Source organism: Delphinapterus leucas, chromosome 5, assembly GCF_059928025.1.
Source record: "Delphinapterus leucas isolate spDelLeu-1000000601 "Yukka" chromosome 5, BTC_Dleu_Yukka2, whole genome shotgun sequence".
Classification (NCBI taxonomy): domain Eukaryota; kingdom Metazoa; phylum Chordata; class Mammalia; order Artiodactyla; family Monodontidae; genus Delphinapterus; species Delphinapterus leucas.
The window spans coordinates 123,016,700-123,037,774 of NC_143133.1; positions in this window are offsets into that span (position 1 = coordinate 123,016,700).

Sequence of the window (21,075 nt, forward strand, 5' to 3'; positions counted from 1 at the left end):
AGTGGCACTTGGTGCATTCACAGTGTGTCTCTCTAGTTTCAGAACTTTTTCATCCCTCTAGAAGAAGGCCTTGTAATCACTCTCCAGGCCTCTCTCCTCCCTTCCCTTGGCAACCACTAACGTGTTCCCTGTCTCTATGGATTTACCTATTCTGGATTTCAATGGTTCTAATTGTAAATACGTATAAATTTTGAAATCTGTTTATGCATTGATTTTATTCCCCATTTTTCTTGAGGAAAGAGATAGGGAGGAAAAGGCTATAAAATCCTAAGAATGAGTTATGAAAAATCTGACAAGATGGTAAAACGTCATCAGAAGAAACCTTCTGATACCCCTTCCAGAGCGGGTACCACACCGTATTGTAATCATCTCCTTACTTGTCTGTTTCTCTTCTAGACTGAAATCACTGAACTTTTTTCACTTTGGCCCTAGTGCTTGGCGCTGTGCTTTCATACATTTGAATGCTTGCTGTTTGCTGAAGGGGATGGGAGGTGTGAAGAGAAGAGGTAGAGCTCGTTGACAATATTTTGCACTAAGTTGATAAGTATATAATCATACTGGATCCCTCTTCTTTTTTTCTTTTCTTCTCTTTCCTTTCTTTTCCTTTCCTTTCCTTTTTTTCTTTCTTCATTTCTTTCTCTCCCTTGCGTGTGCGTGCATGTGTGTGTGGTTTTGTTTTTGAGGTCTGTTTTCCAGAATTTACTTTGAAGCATATAGACTTGGTTCCAAAATGTATTTATAGAATTAAAATTGGCCTTACCTTCATTTATCCAACATTTAGCTTTATTGGCATACCGGCAGTAATTATGATCATGTATATTACTGTCTGATATGTGACAGAGCATCAATTATCTGGGCAACGCAGTCTGATTTTGTTCTGTCTCTTTTCTTTCTTTAGGCGTTCTGTCCTCTTGGTACAGCCTTTGTCTTCCAACTCCAGCCCCATCCCCTTGCCCAAAGCATTAAGACTCAGTCTGGTGGGATCAGTCACTGAACACTAGGTACTACATTGAAAGACACATAGTTAGAAAAGTGCCTATGAAAAAGGGGGAAAAACTAGATCTAAACCACTTCCTTCTGTATAATTTCCCTAAAATATGATTTTTATTTTGCATGGGGTAGTGGGAAACATGATCATTTAAAAACCCAGTGTCGATCCCATTCAGTTTCCTACAAGGCAGCTCTCTTTGTGTAGACAAATTGCCAACCATGGATATCATTTCAGCAATGGCTAAGATGAGCATTTTCCTTTACCTTACCTTATTTTTCACTTCATGTTTGAGGATAATTCCACTAATGCTGGCAGATCTGTTTGTTGTGTCTGAAAAAAGTCAGTGGGATATAATAGCCTTTTCCATAATTCTTTAAACATCATTGTCTATGAGCCCTCATTCTGTATTGGTTTAGACAGACTGCTCCTTCACAGGTGGGGCGTTAGGAGTGTATTTTAATCTTCCGTTTCCAAGGTTCTGTGAAGATACCTCTGATTTATGGGCAAGAATTAGGTCATTGTTGATTTCACTGAATTCCTAAGGAAGTTGTTTTCTGCTCATTTTGTCTTTCCTCTGGGTAATACATCACATTATTGTGTTTGGGGGTGTCTGCTTCTTGCTGCTCAGCACCATTAACATACATCTGGGCCACCCTTTGTGTGGAACTGTCCCCTGGTGAAACCCTCAGTGGTCTGGGATAGAGAAAGACTGCAATTTACAGAGTCCATTATCACCTCTGGACGTGTAGAATGATAATGGAAGTGACAGAGGTGCAGCTGAAAATTGGCTCTTAATATTTTATGTGCTCAAGCAAAGGATTAGAAATCTCATGCTGCTCTTTAGGGAAAATGAAGTATGTGGGATTTTTTTTTCTATTAGAAAGTTATATGCAAAAGGTTGACTGCAGGGTTTCAAAGAAAGTATTACAGCACATTCATTTTGTGTTAACCAATACTTCTCACTGGAGGTTTAGAGAGAAAAAAAAAAAATTCTGCATGAAACATTAAAATATGGGAACAAAGTATATCCAACATTGAAGCAAAGTTTTAGAACTGACAATTCTAAAATAATGCACCATATACATTACCACCTTGTTTTAACTGCTGTGTTATGTCTAAAACATCACAAATATTTGCCTAAAAAGATTATCTTAAAATTTGGGAGTTTTGTTTCTCATTTTTCCCCCAACATATATTTCTTCTGACTTACAACTCAGGATAAAATTTCAAGAGCAATCATTGCCACATTGATTTTGAAAACAGAAATTGTGTCAGAATTTTTAAGTGTTTAAGACATATAAGATAGAAAATAAATAGTTTCTGATACAGTCATATTAATAATTTAACATTTATCTTAGTATATTACAGTGCTTATCATAGCACTGAAGAGATGCTTGCTGAAATAAGTCTTTCTTGAAAAATGTAGTTTCTGACTTGACTAAGATGAGACACAATACAGTGCCCTTTTCTTAAGTGTTTTATTACTTGTCACCCATCTTATTTCAGACAAAAGTAGCAAGGTAATAGATTTTCTTAATAATAAAAGACTAAATATTATTGAAATTTAGCAAATGTTAGGTCCTGTCTGTATTTCCTTGATGGATATTTATGATATCAAGGATTTCTACGTTTTCTATTTACCAATAGAGTGTACATTAGTGACATTACTATATCACTATTACCTGATGATTAATATGTCTAGATTTTACATTTTGAGGCATTTGGAGATGATGGAATAAGCCTGGTGGAGTTTTTCTTTAGTTGCTTTTCAGAAATGACAGCCTACTTTCTCTTGTATGTTTCTGTCAGTGTTTCTTTTCTGGATATGAAGATCAGTTTACTCAACTGTGAGTAGGAAAAGTTTGAAGTTGCTATGGTGGATTCCAAGCCTCATTTAAATCAGCAATGCCTGCCTTTTGAATAAGGTCTCTGTAGATCAGTTTATTTACATGTGTCATTTGATTTAGTTGCCACTGACAGGATCAATGTAACAAGACTCCAGATTGAGAGTTAAGGAGAATTCTAAATACTACAAACACCCTGTCAGTGATGCTCAACGAACTACTTGGATTATAAATTTCTCATATTTTCGACACAAATGAAGTCTTTATATTGTATGGAATCATTATTAGTTAATATCATTAAGTTTTATCAGTACAAAGTTATTGAGCATTATATGCCAAGCAAATATATATTCTCTATATGACATTAGTCTTTTGGGGCTTCCAAGTTTATGAGGGAAAAGATGATTACCTTGGGCACTGTTAGCCTGAGAGCTAATCCAGTTCCTGGAAATTAATAAAAACTCAACAACTATTTGTTGAATGAGATAAAAGCATTACTTTATTTAATTCTAGACATGATAACAGGATAACTATGTAAACATTTTAAGGGGCAGTTTCATTAAAGATCTGGAGTTCTGGTATTGATGACAGGGGCAGTGGTCCTCTCTTTGCTTTTGGGTACCTAGAATGTAAACAAATAGAATTCCAGAGATAAAAACTTCTTCAACAAATTGGGACTTAGTTGGTTTGCTATTTAGCGGTGAGCCAGGTAGCAGTGGTCTTTCCTTTAGTTATCAGATACAGTTGCTCCCGCTGGGTCTTGCCAGGTCTAGAACGAAGTGTCAATATTTAAAGTGTCTTTTTTTCCTTTTTAAATAATTGAATCATACGATGAGAAAATATTCATCTCAAAAGAGTGTATCTGTTGCTGACAGCTTTTCTATGTAAAAATGTATTTCCCAGGTGTTATTACATTACCATACCTCTGTGTTAAAAATCTGCAGGCATTATTGGTAGTTGTAAAAAGGAAAATATGTAGAACATTCCATTACTTCACACTTTCTCACACTACTGAACATTATGAACACTTGTAAACAGGTCTGCATCCATTGCCACCATTTTCTCTCAGCTCCACGCTGAGGTAGAGCTGCTTTGTGCACTGTACATCTGGTAAAACCAGGCCAGGAAAGCAGGATATGGAGACTTTTTTATAGTCTATCCGTAAATTGCTCCATTGTGTGCCATCATTAGAATTTATTTTATTTATATATGTATAATATATATGTAAATTACATATATAGTCCACAGATGAGGGAAGTAAGGCCCAGCTAGTCTGTATGGTTTGCCCCTGATAACGAGATTTTCAAATGTTGCATGTGGGGCTAAAACCCTTGCTCAGAGTTCTTCCGCAGAAGCTATAGTACAGTGTCCAGAAATCAGGCTTAGGTGTCTTTTTTGAGTGAGAGAAGGTCTTGACCATAAGAGAAGTCACACTCTAAACTGGACATTAGCTAAAAAAGTGTGAGCATGGAAGTGATTGTTTCCTCTATTGGCAAAGTCTTCTGTCTCGCTTTCACTGATCGAAGCTGTATCCATCCTATAGGGTCAGCTCCCAAGCCCCTTCTTCCTGGAAGAAGAGCCTTTTTCCTGCAGATTCCTTTTCCTCTTTTAAAATATTCTTCACAGGCTGCCTTGTGGTAACCTTTTTTGTTTTCTATCATTGTGTCTCAATGAATCTACAGTTAGTCAGGCCTGAATTTTAATCTCAGATCTGCCACTTTAAATTAGCTGTGTGTCACTGGGCAAGTTGCTCAATTTTCTAGTGTAACTTTCCTTGTTTATAAATTAGGTCACCTGCCTCATAGTCAAGTTTTCAAGCTTAAAACATGTAAATAGCTTTGCAAAATGTGTGACACAGAGTAAGTGCTCAATAAATAGTAGCTATTATTATTTTTGGCCTTTGTATATCACTAGAGTTTAATTCAGATATTCATCTGTCTATGAATCTAACACACTACTTGGATACTGGCTTTTTTAAAGAATATCTATCTAATCTCCAGTGATTCAGCTATTACTGGACAAACTAGATTCAGGTCTAAGCAAATGTTTCTAGATAAAATGTAATATTTTCAACATGCTATATAGGAAATCTTTTATCTTGATTCCATTGTTCAAGGTACTATGAATATATTTTAAAATAATTTTTATAGAGAGTTAATTCTTTTTTTTTTTTTTTTTGTTGCGGTACGCGGACCTCTCAGTGTTGTGGCCTCTCCCGTTGTGGAGCACAGGCTCCGGACGCGCAGGCTCAGCGGCCATGGCTCACGGGCCCAGCCGCTCCGCGGCATGTGGGATCTTCCCGGACCGGGGCACGAACCCGCATCCCCTGCATCGGCAGGCGGACTCTCAACCACTGTGCCACCAGGGAAGCCTAGAGTTAATTCTTGATTGGGGTCAGAGAAAGAGATGAGCATAGATAATGTTAAGCCCCACCCAGTCTACTGAACTGTGCATAGGGAATGAGAGAGAAGTGCAGCAAGGACCACCACGTGAATGGATAGCCAAGATTCAGCAGTGGTGCCCGAGTCATACTCAGTCAAGAGACATATTTAATGCTCCACTATTTACAAACCAGAAAATTAACTGATTTTTAAATTGTGGTATCATTTACACAGAGTCAAAGTCCCCCTTTTTAGTTTACGGTTCTGTGAGATTTGACAAACACATTCAGTTATGTAACCATCACAGTTGTGTAGCCAACACGATCAAGATATTACAACACTTATCACTGTCACTGAATCTGGAAATAGGCAGGCCTAAGTTTAATTCTTGGATCTGCCATTTTCAGGCTGCTGGTCACTTACTGCTTCCCTCACATCCAAAATATGGCTTCATGTCCACTCTTTGCCAATCCCTTTCCATACTCCCAGCTTCTGGCAATACTTAGCTGTTTCCTGTCCCTATAGTTTTGCCTTTACCAGAATGTCATATAAATCTAATCATATAGCAGCTTCTCTCTCTGGTTTCTTTCATGTAGCATCATTATTTGATATTCACCCCAATTTTTGTGTATGTCAGTAGTTAATTCCTTTCGTTCCTAAGTAGTGTTCCATTGTATGGATGTATCATGGTTTGTTTATTCACTCACCAGTTGAAGGTTGCCTACAGTTTTTAGTAACTATGAGTAAAAACACTACAAGCATTTGTGGACAGGTTTTTTAAGTTTTTATTTCTCTTGGGTAAATACCTAGAAATGGATTGCTGGGTCACATGGTAAGTGTTTTGGACTATTTCTTAGAGTGATGTTTTAAAAAATATAATGAAAGGTACTGATTTTTTAATTATAGATTTACTCTGACTCATAATATTAAGAGTCGTGTAAGATTTTCTTAAATAGTCATCATCTTGAGCATCGCTTATTGAGTATTGAGTAATTATTATATGTAAGAGTTTGTATTATGTGATCCTTCAGATCATCACCATATAGAGTGCTAATTTTCCCTGATTCAGGCAACTATGGATTCCCATCTTCTATTTTGTAGATTTTTTCCTTCTGTCTTTACAACTTGCTTTCAGTTTGCCCTCTGGCTACCTCTTGCTGCACTCTGCCCTTCTTATTTACTATGTTTTATCTATTGCTTAATAGTAAATTAGACTAAATAACTTGTTAAATTGTTGGTTACTTAAGAACAGGTAAGCTGTGAACAAGGGCCTGTCTCTTTTAGTCACTCTTGAGAAGACGTGTCCTTTTATCATTTTAAATACTTTTCATAAAATCTTCTTTTGTAAAAGCCAACCACTTCTTTGCAGGTTCTTTGTCATCTTCCAGAAACTTTATATTCTTGATAAGTAACTCCTAGTGGTACTATCTTAATGATAACATAAATTCACATCCCAATTGTACCCTCTCTTCCACTCCAGCAGTGAATACCCATCCTGCCCAAGGTTACTTAAGACTTCCTTCCTTCCTCTTCAAGAATGTATCTCGATGACTCCATTGATCTTGATTTCTCTAACTCAGATTGTTCAGAAAACTCATCTACTGCTTTGTTACAGACTCTGTTTTATAATAATTTTAGGCTTATCTTAGCAACCAAATTGCCAAAAACGTTCACATTCTTCTCTGAAATGCTTCCCTTTGCACTAGATATACCAACCAATTGTCAAACCAATAAATATTTATAAATATTATTATTGATTAGATAGTATAAAGCAACATTACTGAGAACGTTTTCTTACTGAATTTGCATACCTAATGTTCTGAGTCTATCACAGGGTGCTATTAAAAAACAAATCCTATATTCTGGCTGTTGCTGTCACAGGGTGATGAAAAAAAGCCCTATCTGATTCCAGATGGAATGCAACAGACACCTAAGCCGTATTCAGCTACACCCACCTCCCTTTTTCACCATTACTCACCTAAAAGAAAAAAAAAGAATCCATCCCTTTAACTAATGTGTCTAAGAAAAGAAAGAAGAGGGGACAGATGGAATTAAGGAGTAAAAAGTAAGAATGAAAATGATATATACTTATATGTAAGGAGGGAACAAATAAACCTTGCTTATTTAGTTTGCAAAGCATCCCCTGCAATTTGATACATATTTGATATATGAATTGTCTGTAAACTCTCTCCTTTGCAAAAATAGAAAAGCAAAAGGCAAATAATAATGAAAATAAGCTGAGTGAGGTGGCAGCTTTGTCATTTTGTTAAATTGGATTTGCTCTCTACTTCCCTTCCAGAATGACCCAAGCACCCAAGGCTCAGCCTCCACCACTGTCAGTTTAGTTTCCTCCATTGTTATTAAACCCTGCCGTGAGAGTTCCATTATAATAATTCTACTAAGAGGCGCTATTTATATGCTTCTTGGTACATTTCTAAATCTATTTGAAGACTGAGTCTAATATTTCAGTTAATTTTTTAAGGAAACAAAATCTTGGATTTGCACAATGGTGATGATCCCCCTAAAACACATAAATACCAGAGCTAGACCAGAGGCACTGAGTACCAGTAGCCACTGGAAGAAAGAATTATTAATCCACTGCTCCAACCTGAGTACCATTCTCCCTAAACCTATGGTACTTTTAATGTCCCCTTGGCTAATCGTACAGGTGCCTAAAGGACTTCGCAAGGCAATACACTCCTGCTACCTATTGTCAGACAAGCAGGTATCCCCGTTTTATAAATGGGATTGCTGAGGCCCAAAGTTAACTTCCCAAAATCCTGTAGTGAATAAAGGAAGATGAGGTTAATGAGAACCAGGTCTCCATCTAACCAGTGCTGTTTTCACTGTAAAAACCCCTGTTAACAAGGGTAACCCTAATTCTGTTGCTTGTCGTCCGTTTTCAATATAATGTATAAAGAAATTTTTGTGCTCTCAAACTTTCAGTAGACTATCGGTATATATGAAGATGTACTATTTTAATAGCCATCGCCATGATAAAAGACTAAGGAATTCATTCTGCGGTATTTAAAAAGGGTGATGGAGCCTTTTTTTTTAAGGTTATTTTTATTTACAAGTTTTGAAAAATGTACATTTTTTACATGGGTTACTTGTGCAAAGTTAGATTTAGAAGAGTGATATATGCACAAAAGGTGGCAATGGAACATCAGACAAAACATTTACAAGCCTTGTCTCACACTGCTACTTAAAGATACTGTCTATCTAAAAATATACATATCAGAAGAAAGATTGCAAGTATTGACTGTAAGCTTCTTATAGTACTGAAAGGGAGGAAGAAACTAAAGCATGCAGCATTAACTGAGGATTTGAGTGGAAAATAGTTTGCCACAGATATGTTCCCTTCCTTGGGTTAATTAAAACTCTAAAAAAAAAACAAGGAGGGATTATAATTTATCTAAGGTAGCACTGCTCCTTTAAAAAGGTTAAAGGATCTCCAACCTTCCTTAGCTTAAAAACTAATGATTGGCTCCAGTCCTCTGGGAGTATGGAAAGGGATTGGCAAAGAGTGGACATGAAGCCATATTTTGGATGTGAGGGAAGCAGTAAGTGACCAGCAGCCTGAAAATGGCAGATCCAAGAATTAAACTTAGGCCTGCCTATTTCCAGATTCAGTGACAGTGATAAGTATTGTAATATCTTGATCGTGTTGGCTACACAACTGTGATGGTTACATAACTGAATGTGTTTGTCAAATCTCACAGAACCGTAAACTAAAAAGGGGGACTTTGACTCTATGTAAATGATACCACAATTTAAAAATCAGTTCATTTTCTGGTTTGTAAATAGTGGAGCATTAAATATGTCTCTTGACTGAGCATGACTCGGGCACCACTGCTGAATCTTGGCTATCCATTCACGTGGTGGTCCTTGCTGCACTTCTCTCTCATTCCCTATGCACAGTTCAGTAGACTGGGTGGGGCTTAACATTATCTATGCTCATCTCTTTCTCTGACCCCAATCAAGAATTAACTCTAGGCTTCCCTGGTGGCACAGTGGTTGAGAGTCCGCCTGCTGAGGCAGGGGACACGGGTTCGTGCCCCGGTACGGGAAGATCCCACATGCCGCGGAGCAGCTGGGCCCGTGAGCCACGGCCGCTGAGCCTGCGCGTCTGGAGCCTGTGCTCCGCAACGGGAGAGGCCACAACACTGAGAGGTCCGCGTACCGCAAAAAAAAAAAAAAAGTTTAGTGTAAAGTACAGTAACACAATACTGCCCTAAAACTGAAAATGAGATAAAACAGAAAAGGAATTAAGCATTAGTAATTTTTGCATGTAACCCAGGTACAGCACCTTTGATCTCATAGAGGGTGTTTTCTGATGTTTAAGGAGGGGGTAGAAGGGGTAGGAAAAGCTTGGTAAGGGAAGATGACAACAGCACAACAGCTATTTTGCTTTTAATAAAGCGAATGTAATGACACTGAAGAATAGGAAGGTGATAAACACATGAATATATATTTTTCTTATGACCAGCTTCTTCTCTTCGTACACCCGGGTCAACAGTCACACCAGCTCTGTTCTACTGTCGCAGAAACATGTTTTTCATACTCCTGCTTATTCTCCTGGTGCAACTGAGCAGCCTGGCTGTTTGCTGGACTATTGGGGTTGGGTTCATCCAATAGAGACTGTATGGATGTTAAAATGGAAGAGACACATCATAGGTTGGACTCCAACGGTTCTGAAGTATGTCCAGACATATACTGCCATCTGCATAGACCTCATGAGGTACCACTGAGCTGGGGTGGACATGTCTCTAGCGGGGTCAGGGGTGGGGCATACACCGAGATCTGGGGTCCCCGCAGGCGGTAAGGTGGCCAGGGAGGCTGAGGAAGCTGAAGGAGCTGAGGGGGAAGTGCCCAGAGGAACCGCACTGCCTCTCCGAATGGGTGATGGAGTCTTAATGGATTAATATAAGATTATATATGTAAAAGACATTCATGATTTAATTTAAAAATTTTCTAAACTTGGCTTGAGTTTATCTTTAGTAAAAAATATAGTATTTGTATCATACAGGAAGGAACAGTTCAAATCCTACTAGCATTTAGACTTAAAATTCAATAATCCCACAGAAACCCAAATAAAGAACAATATTTTAAAACAACAGCAAATATATAGCCCAAATAAACTTTGCTATCCTCCCTTAAAACTGGTAAAATTCTATTTAGAAACATCAGTTTTCACACTGTAGTTCTGAAAAAGTATAAACTTAAAATAAAAGAATAAAATAACAAAAGGGAATATTGATAAAAACCAAATTTTCAGTAAGTTCCAAAAGGAGGAATTACTTATTAAATTCTCAAAGGTTGTAGATTCCACCGAGGCTGGGTAGGGGAAAGAGGACCAGCCAATTGCTTTGATTGTTAATATAATACCTAAGTGTATTTAGGTTAGCAGATAGCAGTAGATCATTCACAGGAATCTCTTGAAAGTTAGTAAGGCTTAAGGAAAGAGTATTTCAAACACTGATTCATACTGTGAGTAGAAAAAAATAGGTAGCTTATTGCCCTTTAGTAACTTTTAATTACACTTGAAAAATAACAACAAAAACAAGCAAAGGCCTCTGAGCCTTCTGTAATCTTTCAGTGGCCTCTGCCTGACTGTGTCCTGTCTAATCTGGTCAGTACCATTCTCCCCTTGCTGTGTCACACTGGCCTCCTGATGTCTCTTGGCCTATCCAAGCTGGTTCCCAGTTCAAGCCTTCTGCATTAGCTGTTCCCTCTCCTGGGGATATTCTCAGGGCAGAATGCTTCCTTATTCTCATCATCTAGTCCTTTCCTGACCAGTCCCACTAAAATATCACCAACTTCCGACTTGCTTTCTCTCCAATTAGCTTACTTCTCTATATGTTCCCTCCAACTTGAATGTAAGCTCTTTGAGGGCAAGGACTGTCTTGTTCATCATTATGTCCCCAAACCCTAGGAAACACCTGCCTGGGTTATTAGTATGATAAATAGTACAGGAAGAAACTATACATAGTATATTTTTATATGAATATGTGCACGGGACTTCTATGAAAAAAGTAAAGGGCACATCTACATATATTACTAATTATTTAGAATATATTGCTAATTATTCTTTGTAGGATAGCTATTATTTTACCTCACCAAAATTTTTCCAAGTACAAATGTTAGAGGCAGAAGAGAACATACATTGTTAAAAAATAGTAGGGACCTTCAAGACTTTACAATTTGCTTTCTTTCTCTCCACTTCTGTTGTACGGTTAAGGAAAATGGGATCCAAAAAGGTGACAGTAGTGCACTGGGTCACATGTTTGGTAAACTATACAAGGCATTCTCCAAACTGGGCTTCTGAATGGAAGTCAGTTGAACATCCTTTCTGCTTATCCAGGCTGTCTTTCTTTCCTCTGTGCAGGATAAGCCATTGATCTACCTGCCTGGCATCTCTTGGTCTAGGTAGTTTCCTGTACTAGTTGGCTTCATGTAAGTGACTTATTCTGAAACAGTGCTTAAGAGTCCAGACTTCAGAAACAGACTGTCTGGTTTGAATCCTGACTGTACTATTCACTAGATATAATATCCTAGTTAAGTACGTTACGTGACTGTGTTTCAGTTAATTCGCCCATAAAACAGTGATAGAAGTACTTATTTTTTTCTCCGAGAATTAAAACAATTTATGTAATTAAAACAGTTGTTATATGTATTTTTTATAAGGGCTTTAAAACATTTGTTTGTAGAGTTATTTTAGATAAATAAAAATTGAGTACTAACATATTAAACAAATAATACCTAGCAAAAGTAATTTAGAAATTTCTTTGTTAAATATTGATTTAAGAAAAAAGCACCCTGGACAGATTTTTTACCACAAACCAAGGAGTTCTCTTTCACCATTCATTAAATGTAAAACAATTTTAGTATTGTCTTTTGAAACATACAGTTTTAAATTTACTGCAAGGAAAGTAATAAGTTCATTTGAAGTCCATTATGAATGATTTTTATATTATGTCTTGCGTCAGCAGTGCTATTGCTTCTTTTCATCAAGCCAGGTAATGAGGAGATAGACGTATTTGACTCTTCAGGAAATGGATAGAAACAAGATGCAAAAATGGAAGTCTGCTGGCTTTAAATTGCAGTTAGCCCCTTTGTATCCATTTTTGAACCAGTTTCTCAAGCACTGTTGAATTTAAGCAACCTCCATGAAGGAATGCTTTTGTGTCAAAAACTAAATTTAGATATCAGGAATTCTAAATTCTAATGTTATACTGTCTATTTCCAATGGCCTGATAAGTTTTTTTAAAAGTGTTTGTTCCTCTTCTTTTTCAAATCAGTTGAGTATGGCTTAAGTTTAATATCTGTGAAGTCCTTTTATATTCTTCAAATGAGTGACTCTATATAAATGCAAGATATCATTGTTACTTCTCAGGAGTGTTATAAAAACTACTTAATGTTTGTAAAATACATTGAAGATGAAAATTGAGATATAAGCACTAAGTGTTAAGTTTGATTTATTAAAGAAAACCATGTTAGAGCTAAGTTTGCTGATGAACACTTTTTAAATTTCATTTCCCTGAACTCCTTTCAAAAGTTCACTGAGGCATGCATGCCATGCTATTCAAGCACTTCAGGAATCTTTCCCTTCTTTTTCTTTTCCCCCTTTTCTTGTTTTGTTTGTTTGTTTTGTTTTCTTTAGTGTCAGGTCTCAGGAATTTTAATTTTCTTAACCATCACCATTATAAACATCTAGAAACCTATATGTAACATTGTATGCAAATGAGATTAGCTGTGTATGTACTGTTGCCTTTTTACTATAAAGAAATAAGTAGAGTTTTCTACTCAGACTTTATTAATTAAAATCATACCAATATTTGAAATAATTATGAGAGTATTGAGAGAGACTTTTAACGTCCTCTCTTGATGGTAAATGATGTGAATGATCACTACTAACTGTTGAAAGTTATGAAAAAGTGGTCTGTTTCACATTTCTCACATTTAGAGAGCAAAATACCTTTTTTAGATGTGACTAAGTTCACCTGGGGTATCTCTTTTTTTGTTTTCATTCCTTCTCTAATACTAGTGGTGGTGGTGGGGAACCAACAAACACAGATAAGTGACCTCCCACTGAAAATAATCTGTAACCTGGTATCTCCATTTATCCCATTACATATATTTCTGGCATCTCTGTCCATGTAGAACAACAGTGAGCCTATCTGTGATTTTTACATGTCCAAACAGTAACACAAACAAAAATCGCTGAAGGTAGCTGCCCTGCCAAACAAAGAATGGAAGTGGCAGAAATGCCAATAAAAAGCAGAAACAGCAACAACTGGCCAAATCTGTGGCCACAGAGAGCTGGAAGACAGGAGAGAAATGTGAAGGAGAGAAAACAGACAATCGGTATTATGGGTGTGGAAGCTTTGGGCTTGTCTTCTCCTTCTGCACCCTTCTCTCTCCCTTTCTAATATTTCAGCCTCTGGTAAGGAGTGGGTGAAGGAGCAGTGCTATGAGATTACAAGAGAAAGACTGACATTCCATTTCCTTGTGCTTGTGGGGTCACTACACACTCTGACATATGGGTTTATGTTTCCCACCCAGTTAGCCAGCCAAATGGGAATGTTCATTGTTTTAAGAAAATCCAAGTTGACATCAGAATCTCCTAAATTTATTTGACCTCAGAACACATTTTTTTTCCTGAAACACCATTAACATCCTACTTCTAGAGCTAGTGTTCCATAGAATGCACTCGGGGGGATGATGCTTTAAATAATCAAAAAAGGTTTAATTACATTTTCAACATACCACACAAACAAGGAAGTATGTGATATGGTTTTAGAAAGTTTCCTTCAAAAAAAGTTTGGATAAAAATGCTTGTTTCTAAAAGCGTTTCTCTTTCATCTATCAGAAGCTTATCTATAACCCTAGCCATATCTGATAACTAAGGGGATGCATATGTGTTGTGTTAAATAAACTTTGTCTTAAACCATAAAAAGGAAAAGAGGAAAGAAAGAAAATGAAGACTCACATAACACTCTTCTTTTTGCTAAATGATTCAGATTTTTCATCTTGAGTTTATGGTTCGAATGGCCTCTGAATCCTTCTTCATGTCATCCATGCCAGCCGTGCTTATAAATCTTTTACATTCTAGAAGCTTAGGATGTTTCATTATTTATTTGTATGTGTTGGGGCCAGCCTTGATGAGGAAGACTGTTTATAATGGACTGCTTATCGCAAGGGCCTGTAAGAGAAAAATAAGCTGAACTTGGCCTGTGAACTTGGATATGCACCAGAGGTGCAGTTTTTCTTACTACATGACAGGGCAGAAGGAGAGTGAAATTACTGATGGGAGTTTTTGAGGATTTTAGGGATTAAAAACAAAGCTACCTTGTATCATCTTCACTTGGGGAGAAGGAAAGACATTTAGCATTTAGGGATGACCTCGTACTGCATAATGGCCCTCAGTTTATTGCTGAGTTTCCTCACTGTTTATGGATAACATAAAAAAGAGATGATATCTGTAGGTCATTTCTGGAAAACAGTATTTTCAGAAGTTAGAACTACTATTTGTAAATTTTTCAAATAAATCAATCAATAAAAGCAGCTGTTTAGGAAGCTCCACATGTGCTGAGCATTTTCTATTCCAGCACATTATCTGAGGATAATGTGTGCTTAGATTCCTTAGATGCAAAATGCAGATAATAAGAAATACCTGTCTATCTCTTAAGACTGTTTGAGTGATAACTGTATTTTTGCTCTTATTATTTATCAGTGAAAAGTTAAAAGCATTTTTCACAAATTGTGTTTTTCTGTTTTAAGGAATATGTTTTTTGCCTCATACTATACTTTTTAATATATTTTTAAGATCATTTCATTTACAGATATTTTTAAAAAGAGACTTTTACATGGTTGAATTATTAACTAAGAGGGTACTTATTCTCAGACAGTCATCTTGACTCCAAAGCCACCAGAATTCGTTCTTCTAATCTGCACTGCTAAATAGTGATATGTGGTTTGGGGGAACTTTGTTTTAACAGAGGAAGGAGAGGTATGGTTTTGATTTTTACTTGTATTAGTTTAAAATGCTCATGGAATCTCTAAGTTTAGGTCTAGGGCCATCTGTGTGAGAAGTGACTTGTTAAAAATAGAGCAATCCCTGGAAGAACAGATTTTATTTTTTAGTTATGTTGGTAGACTTCAAAACTCTGATCTACTAAAGCAGTGGCAATATCTGTAAATGGAGTTCCTTTGTGGCAGTTTCTTTTACCATGTGTTTTGTTATAGTAATAGAAAAGAAAACCCAGACGATTATTAATGAATTTAGAAGCATGAATGAGCAAAGCTTACCTGCAGCTCTGCCTTTATTTCTACACCTAAATAAACTCCAGCTAAATTGTGAAATTAATCACCCTGAAGTCCTAGGCTCTGATAAGGATCCTGCCACTCAATTTTATTTCTTTTGATGGTGCAAAACAATTTAGCAAAGTTTTCTTAGTTGGGTTTTTGCTTTCGTTGCAGAATCGTATAGCATCACATGAGACCTTATCTTGATGCTGTATCATTCCAGTGATTGGGTCCAGCTTATTCAACTTCTTTGCTAAATTGCCATGTTGCAGGAAAGCTAATTATAATTCTCCATCGGACTGGCCCTTATTATCTACTCTACCCACTACAAAATATGGTGATCTCTATGATAATCACAATTTTTCAGTATTTTATTTTATAGTTTCTCGCTTTATCATCTCTATTTATGAGAGGACTATATTGTTTATTAAAGATTATTTAGCACATCTTCAAAATTCTAGACTTTCTCCCTAGTGTTCCAGGTTCTTAATACAATATGTCAAAGAATAAAGGCAGACTTCTATTTTCTCATTTATATGACTCTATTATTTATGAATCTTCAATAAATAAAAATATTGAACTTAATAATTTAAAATCTTTTGCATTTCTTGAATCCTTGAGAATTTTAGGTTATACAAAAAGGACTGTGGTGATAAAATAGCACCAGTTCAAGTATTCAGGGCCATCTAAATATGAATTTTTAACTATATTTTTAATAAAGTATAATGAATATATTAGAATTGACATGATATACTTATGTAAATTTCACAATTAGAGCTACATAATTTATTCACATCAATATTAAACCTATATTTGATGTTCAGCTATGCTTTTATTCACTTTAAAATGGTTTCTGTTCTGCTTAATTGGTTTGGATTTGCTCTGTCAGGTTTTTTTCCTTAGTGAGAAAGTTACAGACCTGCTGTTTTATATTAAGTCTCTATTTTTCTTTAACAAAAAAGAAAAAGGCAAGCAGAAATCCAAGCCTGATTAAAAACAGTTTATGAGCACTTCAAAAATTACTACTGGCCTTCATTGAAGTATTATGAAAATCCCATGATACATCCTTCATAGAAAATAGACATGAGAAAAAATGTAAGCCGTAAAATTCCATTAAAGATCATAATATTGACCATGTTCTAGAAAAATAGAGCATAATGTCATGGGGACACCTCCCCCTCACACCCATCCTTAATTAGTTTGCTAACTATTTCTATATTTCTATTGGCTATAGATCAATTTGCATTATTCTAGTATATATTGGTAAAATATTGTGTTATCCTAGTAGCTTGAAAGTGTGTATTTAATTCTGAGTTATTCTTAGAGCTAATTAGCAGAAACAACCTACAGCCTTTTGTCATGAGTGACCAGTCTTCACACTTTTAGCAAGATGACTGCTTCAGAAATGCCCAAACAAGAGCTGTTCATCCACTGCAGTTTCTGCAGTTATTTGTATATCTTTGCAATATTCAGTGTAATATTTGAACAATCACCATAGTTACAATTTTCCTTTAATTTCATAATTGTGATTTTTTTTCCACTCTGTTATACTGAGGAATCTGTTTTAGTTTCAAAAGAGTGTTGGAGTTCACCTCCAAGAAAAAAACTCATGAACTTTTAAAAGACATTATTATGTCATAGAGGAGGATTTTCTCAATTTCAGAGAAAGAGACTATGGGTTATTATTTTTAATCCACTAGTTAATGATTGCTACAGCTAATTTTCTCTTTGGATTGTTTTTCCATCAAAGAAATTGTAATTTCTTATATCCCTAGTTATTACCCATCCTGCAAATGGATAATCACAGACAATTATTAGAATAAAATTATTTTAAGTTAAATTTGCATTTAATATCATAAGGCACTTTTAAACCGTAGAGAGGGTCTTCATAAAAATCACACAAAGAGCATATAAGAAATTGTACAATTGGTTCTGCTACAACATAATATGTATGTTCCTAAAATTCACCTTTCTATGCAAAATCATGAAATTAAAAATCACAAGCACTTAATGGGAAAGGTGGGGTTGGGGCATAACACTCAAAATCGGAATTAGGTGCACACACATACAGAGACAGTAACCTAATAAAAATAGTAGCATAGGGACTTCCCTGGCAGTCCAGTGGTAGAGAATCCACCTTCCAATGCAGGAGATGTGGGTTCGATCCCTGGTGGGGGAACTAAGATCCCACATGCCCCGGGGCAACTAAGCCCACATGCCACAACAATTGAGCTTGCGTGCCTCAAGAGACAGCCCGCGTGCCACAATACAGAGTCCATATGCCCTGGAGCCTGTGCGCCACAACCAGAGAGGGGACACCCGCATGCCACCACTGGAGAGAAGTCCACGCACTGCAACTAGAGAGAAACCCTAGCAGACCAAATGCCGTAATGAAAGAGATCCCACATGCCTCGGCAAAGATCCCCGTGTACCGCAATTAAAACCTGATGCAGCCAAAAAAAAGGAAAATAAGTAAAATAAATAGATATTCAAAATAAGAACTAAAAAAATAATTATTATAAAAAAATGGTAGCATAGTTTAACACATGTAAATGGTTAAAGAAATACATGAATGCTTCAATAAATATGGACTTTACCTTGAAAGAGACCTAAAGTTTTGCTTATAGAAGAGTTGCACATAGACAGTTATTGTGAAGGGGTAGAAGGAATGTTATCTGAAACCTGTTAGGAAGCTCTAACACCAGGTGTGGATGGATGTGCTTCTTAACACATGTGATGAACTGCAGTAGCTGGTAGATGTCTGAGGGGCGTTTGTGTGTGTGTGTGTGTGTGTGTGTGTGTGTGTGTGTGTGTGTGTCTGTTTGCATTTTGTGGATTCCTATATAACCAATTCAGTTGGGTGCAGTTTTCTGTGTTCCTCTATTGTCTGTCACAAGCAAAATAATGCATAATCAAATAGGAAATTTATGTCACCCTCAAATTATTTCCTGTTGGGAGTTTGCATTTTCAAAACAAGAGTTACAGCGGAATTGACTATACATTTAAAAGATAGGCACAATAACTTCCTAACTGAAGATGGTGAGCTTTATGGTAAAAAGAGGTGACTGTTCAATATTGTCAAAACCATCAGTACAATCAGTATGCTACATTTTGATTTTTTCCCTCAACTGTTATGCAGAATTGAACTTCAGCTTCACTGTCCAACTTGATTCATTCATTCAAATTGTTTTGCACTGAGAAATAATATCTCACCTGGAAGAGATATCAGAATCGGGAAGACTACTGAGAATTCATGTAACATTTAAAAATCTTTTGTTTGTCTGCTTTCTTTTCTTTTTATCCAGAGATAAATTCTTTTATCTCTGGAATTTATGCTTCCCACACTGGTCAGTACAAGTAAACATGGGATTCTCTATTCATTAAATGAATGAATGAATTTAAAGGACTAAGTGAAAGTATGGGAAATGCAGAATTTATTCAACCTATCCTATTTCTGCAAGAGCAAGAATGTCCTGTGATGTATTTCTGTACTGTGAGAGAACTTAACAAATATTGGAAGGAATGGGCTGTGACAGACTTCAGTGCTTCTGTGGCCCTTGAAATGTGCTTTCATATTATGGAGCTAGACTCCAGTGCACAGAGTAGAATAATAATAAGTTCTTTGAGCTGAAATTTCATAGTCACTGTGGGATATTCAAGAAGGAGACCAATGGGGAGAAAGATAACATAGTTTTAACTTTGAACTTGTCCTGGGTTTTACTTGCTACAAGCCACGTGAAAGTCACTCTGAAAGAGCTAGTTATTATTACTAGCTCTTTCTCCATATAGGGAAAAGTGCTCTACAGTCCATGCTGATAAAACTGAAAGGGAGTTCCACACATGAGAAAGTAGGTGGTCTTGATTTTAGTGTGTAAAAGAAGGATAGTAAGGCTAAGATCTACTCCAAGCCTCAGCTTGGAGGCCACTTTCAATGGCAAGTCTTTGCTACCCATATGATCCAAGATAGGTATCCCTTCTTGCATTCCCAAAGCACTTTTCAGGCAGTAGTGTATTTCTCTGTTTCCTGTGTCCTGTTGTGGAATGAGAATAGGTACATTTCTGTCTCATTCCCTATTTATTGCCCCTGTTATTAATTGTTTAGTTAATTGTCTGGGGCAGAGTAGGTGCTTAATAAACATACATGAATGAATGAATATGCATTGGAACTCAAAAGCTTACTATCTAGAGAAAGAGAGAAAAGATAAACAAATTGGCTGGGAAATAATATGGCTCATTATTATAGAATGAACAAGTAGTGTCTGAGAAAGAAGCAATCAAAGATACTATAATTCATTCAGTTAATAGTTATATGCTATATGCCTACTGTGTTTCAACATGTTAGATGACATAGTGAATTAGAAATACATAGTCCTGGTATTGAGTGTGGTGGAAAATGTTTTCCAGCTCCTGCAGCTGAAACTGGGTGAACGCGGTATGGTAGCAGCGCTGCTTTCTCGCTACAGTCTGTGGCCCCTCAGCGGCTGGGGAGGGCCAGCTCCTCCTGATGCCGCGGGGGCTCAAGAGCGCTGCTGTTGCCCTCACGGTTTTCATCCAAGGGGCTGGGCCTGGCCACATCAAGGTAGTCTGCTGCTGCTGCTGCTTCTCTGGGCTCAAGTTTGGACGGCGTATCCTAGACCTCCTATTCTCCAGTTACAGCCTCCAAGGTCGAGGTTCTAGGGGAAGGACATGAGAGAACATGAAAGAAAGAGGAGTTCATTTTTCAGATTGCAGTGAGTAAATGAGCCACAGTACTTGAAAAATGATGCACCATTTCCTTGTGGCCTCCTTGGTTTCAGATGAGAGGTCTGCTGTCATTTGAATTGCTCTTTGCCTACAGCTGCCAAGGAAAGTGAACGATGAAGCCACCATCTTTTGGCCCTTGTGTCTATTCTGTAGTCAACACAGATTTGAAGATGGTGTCGAAGAGAAATTCTGCCGTGTGGCTCACAGGGTCTTGGTGTTCAGGCCGGGTGTCAGGCCTGAGCCTCTGAGGTGGGAGAGCCGAGTTCAGGACATTGGTCCACCAGAGAATGCTGGCTCCATGTAATGTCAAATGGTGAAAGCTCTCTCAGAGATCTCCACCTCAACACTAAGACTCAGCTCCACTCAATGACCAGCACACTACACTGTTGGAAACCCTATGCCAAACAACAAGCAAGAAAGGAACATAACCCCATCCATTAACAGAGAGGCTGCCTAAAATCATAATAAGGTCACAGACACCCCAAAACACACCACTGGATGTGGTCCTACCCACCAGAAAGACAAGATCCAGACTTATCCACAAGAACACAGGCACCAGTCCCCTCCACCAGGAAGCCTACACAACCCAGTGAACCAACCTTAGCCACTGGGGGCAGACACCAAAAACAATGGGAACTACGAACCTGCAGCCTGTGAAAAGGAGACTCGAAACACAGTAAGTTAAGCAAAATGAGAAGACAGAAAAACACACAGCAGATGAAGCAGCAAGGTAAAAACCCACCAGACCAAACAAATGAAGAGGAAATAGGTGGGCTACCTGAAAAATAATTCAGAGTAATGATAGTAA